Here is a 5000-nt window from a genome sequence, read left to right as displayed (position 1 = left end):
GCGCACCACATAACATACCGCCATCTGTAGGTCTCCCTCAGCATGAGCTCCTGCAACGACGATACCGCCATCTATGGGACGCCAAGCCGACTAAGACATCGATGGGCCCACAGTGCCCATCTTTCGACGCCACCCACAAAGCATGCAGCCTCTGTCGACCACAGCACCCAAACGCCAGTGCCTCTGCCGCACGACGTCGTGGACCGGCAATCACACCACCCGCACCCGCTCGTGCCCCACCCCAACGGCCAAACTCGCAACGCCAGCGGATGAACGGCGGAAGTTTCCCGCACTCGTAATGTGCAATCCACACCTATAACTTGCGTTTCATGAAGAGTTATGTCCAATATGCGACATTCCCGCTGTCCCTATACATGAGCTGCGAGCTGTACCACGTACAAGCTACAGACGCGATCGCATTGCTCACTGTACTGATTCCCATGCCGAGCGATCAGCTAGGAAGCGCCCCATCCATGTCGGTACCCGTGGGCGTTGCACTCGCAGTCGCAAAAAACGTTGGGCAAATATATATCTCGGAACAGTAACGACAGTCGGAGCCTCCTGGCGTTGCACTCGCAGTCGCAAAAAACGCTGGGCAAATATATTTCTCGGAAGAGTAACGACAGTCCGAGCCTCCTGCGTGGGAAGAGTCTTTCTAGGCCCTGACCCACGGGAAGGGTTTAGCTTCCCCCATCCCGGACATTTGAAGTCGTCACACTACCGGTATTGACTAATAGACTGATTGCTGATAATCACTAGCCATACACTGGGGGAAACGGCCGACAGGGGCAGCAACATAGTGGAGCCGCAGTGTCACTAATGTACAGAGATAGAACAGTTTCGACTGGAACCAGAGTAACCGTATACACGGCACTGATTAGTAATAAATGCAGAGCCATCAGAATACAGATAATATATACAACCGTCCCTATACATGCTGAAAGACTCTGCACACAATGAGAACCACACGTCAGCCAGACACTATCACACACTACTCTCTGCCTCTAACAGGCACACACACAATATCTAACCACCAGCATGGAAGAACATCCGGTGCATCCTCTCCGCCACATTACACAATCCACACTATCATAACCAGACCGGGAGGTCCACCCAGAAAACAGAATATCCCACCCTTCCGACATCCGCCATTGCTCAGTTAAGCCACGAACACCCACACATGTCCTACACAGGGGTGCACCCAACATCACAATACTGCCTCCTGTCACAGTACACAAACAATGGCAGGAATGAAAGACACACATCTGCCATAACCTTGGAATCGGAGCGCCGCCTGTCATGAGCCACAAGTGCATCCTGACGTGACAAATCGGATGATCCCGCAGGCATGCACTTACGATAATCACTATCAACGAACCTGCCGCCCCCCCCCCCCCCCAATACACCTTTCCCTACAACAATGTGTACCTTAACCTAAGCGATATTGTACCTTAACCTCAGCTATATCGTACCTTAACCTAACCTACATTGCGCCTTAACCTAACCTACGTTGTGCCTTAACCTAACCTACGTTGTGCCTTAACCTAACGTATGTTGTGCCTTAACCTAACCTATGTTGTGCCTTAACCTAACCTATGTTGTGCCTTAACCTAACCTATGTTGTGCCTTAACCTAACCCATGTTGTGCCTTAACCTAACCCATGTTGTGCCTTAACCTAACCCATGTTGTGCCTTAACCTAACCCATGTTGTGCCTTAACCTAACCCATGTTGTGCCTTAACCTAACCCATGTTGTGCCTTAACCTAACCCATGTTGTGCCTTAACCTAACCCATATTGTACCTTAACCTAACCCATGTTGTGCCTTAACCTAACCCATGTTGTGCCTTAACCTAACCCATGTTGTGCCTTAACCTAACCCATGTTGTGCCTTAACCTAACCCATGTTGTGCCTTAACCTAACCCATGTTGTGCCTTAACCTAACCCATGTTGTGCCTTAACCTAACCCATGTTGTGCCTTAACCTAACCCATGTTGTGCCTTAACCTAACCCATGTTGTGCCTTAACCTAACCCATGTTGTGCCTTAACCTAACCCATATTGTACCTTAACCTAACCCATATTGTACCTTAACCTAACCCATATTGTACCTTAACCTAACCCATATTGTACCTTAACCTAACCCATATTGTACCTTAACCTAACCCATATTGTACCTTAACCTAACCCATATTGTACCTTAACCTAACCCATATTGTACCTTAACCTAACCCATATTGTACCTTAACCTAACCCATGTTGTGCCTTAACCTAACCCATGTTGTGCCTTAACCTAACCCATATTGTGCCTTAACCTAACCCATGTTGTGCCTTAACCTAACCCATATTGTGCCTTAACCTAACCCATATTGTGCCTTAACCTAACCCATGTTGTGCCTTAACCTAACCCATGTTGTGCCTTAACCTAACCCATGTTGTGCCTTAACCTAACCCATGTTGTGCCTTAACCTAACCCATGTTGTGCCTTAACCTAACCCATATTGTGCCTTAACCTAACCCATATTGTACCTTAACCTAACCCATATTGTACCTTAACCTAACCCATATTGTACCTTAACCTAACCCATATTGTACCTTAACCTAACCCATATTGTACCTTAACCTAACCCATATTGTGCCTTAACCTAACCCATATTGTGCCTCAACCTAACCCAATTTGTGCCTCAACCTAACCCATATTGTGCCTCAACCTAACCCATATTGTGCCTCAACCTAACCCATATTGTGCCTCAACCTAACCCATATTGTGCCTCAACGTAACCTAATTTGTGCCTCAACGTAACCTAATTTGTGCCTCAACGTAACCTAATTTGTGCCTCAACGTAACCTAATTTGTGCCTCAACGTAACCTAATTTGTGCCTCAACGTAACCTAATTTGTGCTTCAACGTAACCTAAATTGTGCTTCAACGTAACCTAAATTGTGCTTCAACGTAACCTAAATTGTGCTTCAACGTAACCTAAATTGTGCTTCAACGTAACCTAAATTGTGCTTTAACGTAACCTAAATTGTGCTTTAACGTAACCCATGTTGTGCTTTAACGTAACCCATGTTGTGCTTTAACGTAACCCATGTTGTGCTTTAACGTAACCCATGTTGTGCCTTAACCTAACCTATATTGCGCCTTAACCTGCTCTGTAATTGTTATGCAACTCGTTAAATTAGTGTAGTGTTGCCTAACCGCAACCCTCGCAATATAGTTCGCTATTCGCACTGCCCGGTCCCCTGTGTATCGCGTCATGTTAAACACCTTGCAGGTGTTGCTGACTTTCCACATGCTCCTGCTATACACTGTAATGTGGATAGCAGCAGGACGTACATGCCCCCCCCCCCCTTCCCCCCTGCCTTCGCAAGCTGGTCGTTGAGAAGTTTGCATGTTCAATGCCCTTCGCATGCCGACGTACTCAGCCTACGTTGTGGTACGGCCTGTCACCTGTCCGCCGATGTACGCAAAACCCACAAACTGTACTGCACATTGGTCCGTATGTACTGAATGATACATCGTGGCACATGTGTGACCGTACGACGACTGCGCCTAGCAACGGCAGACCATACAGTCCAAATATTGTGCACGCAGCTACGTGTCGTCTCCCTATAAGAGCTGGATTGCAGTGTGGTACGCCATTCAGACGTGTGGGAGGAACGGACGCCCTCGATGGCGATCAGCATGAGCAGTCTGTTGATGTAGTGGAGCGTGTATTCGGACGTAGTCGTCTCTTCTCACACACCGTGATAGCATGTTGCACCGCGTTCCACATCTGCGACATCCTGCAGAGGCCGGCTGACAGTCGTTCGCGCAATGGACACCGCATACGTACGGGGGCTACCTTCCACGTGTTCTCGAGGCGTGCACATGTTGTTGCGTCTATGTGGGCAGACGTAGTGTGTTGTGACACCTGACACAGGCATGCAATACTCGTTGCAAATGGCGATGGACGTCTACGTTTGCTGGTGACGTTACGCAAATGAACAACAGGTAACCCGTTGTGGTGCGGTTGTTCTCGCTAGAGGTGAATCAGTGTTGGCGACGATCGGTCGAGCTATTAACTGGTTGTTTCAGGGATACCCACCATGCCCACGAACGTGAAAGGGGATCTGGGTGTGAGGCGATACGCGGCGGTGGCTGGGTGAGACTGTCCCCGGCCGGTGAGGGGGGGCCGCCCGGCGTGCTGGCAGCGCGGTGCGTGGGCGCACGCGCTACAGCCGGCTGGTGGGGGCGGCCAGTGGCAGGCGCGCCGGCCGACGGACGCGGCAGGCGGCGCAGCTGCGCGCCGGGGCCCCCTGCTCGCGGCGCCTTGCGGCCAAAGTAGGTCCTCGCGGGCCCGGTGTGAAGCGCGGTGGCCATCTGCAGTGTGCTGGTCCGATTGAGGACTGTGTGCGCTGAGGATGCGCCGCCGCCCGGCGCTCGGCGCCGCGACGCCGTCTGCTGCTCGGTCGCCCCAGCGGTTCTCGCAGGTGGTTTGTATCGCAGCTGTGCGGACGTGTTGGCGCGTGCGCTGTGCTGGGAGAGTTCGCTTCGGCACCCAAGTGGGGCTTTTGTCCTTCTGTGGCGCTGGCGTTGGAGCTGCCGGTCACCGTAGGTGGCGCGTGTTGTCTCCCGCCGGCAATGCCACGACAGCACGCTCCCGGGCCTCTGTCGGCAGCGGCAAGCTCAGTTGGGAGCACGGGTGGTCGCACCTAAAGCGTCTACTCGCCTAACTCCGGGCGATTGCGCCTCTCTCGAACCCGACCAAGTACTTAGGACGGCGCTGCGCGCCGCCGGGACCTGAGAGGGTTTCGAGGTGTGTTGTGCAGGGGAGCTCAGCCTCCTCCTGTTTGCAGAATAATTGAGCGGACGCTTGCGTGTTCGCGCGGGCCCCCGGGACACACTCCCGGGCGGCCGGCTGCTCAGCTCTAGTTGACGCAGCTCCCTGGTTGATCCTGCCAGTAGTCATATGCTTGTCTCAAAGATTAAGCCATGCATGTCTCAGTACAAGCCGC

The 5000-nt window shown here is 51.8% G+C and overlaps 1 non-coding gene across 1 annotated transcript in view; it reads left to right on the top strand.

The window, feature by feature from the left end:
• The first annotated feature begins 4927 nt into the window (after window positions 1-4927).
• The window catches only part of LOC126444676 (small subunit ribosomal RNA), a 1909-nt gene continuing 1836 nt past the window's right edge, over window positions 4928-5000 (top strand). Inside the window, exon 1 of the ribosomal RNA XR_007582684.1 lies at window positions 4928-5000. This exon is cut by the window's right edge and continues 1836 nt beyond it. This is a non-coding gene — a ribosomal RNA (small subunit ribosomal RNA).

The sequence above is a fragment of the Schistocerca serialis genome, unplaced genomic scaffold, assembly GCF_023864345.2.
Source record: "Schistocerca serialis cubense isolate TAMUIC-IGC-003099 unplaced genomic scaffold, iqSchSeri2.2 HiC_scaffold_295, whole genome shotgun sequence".
NCBI lineage: Eukaryota > Metazoa > Arthropoda > Insecta > Orthoptera > Acrididae > Schistocerca > Schistocerca serialis.
This window is presented reverse-complemented; position numbering and strand designations above follow the sequence as displayed.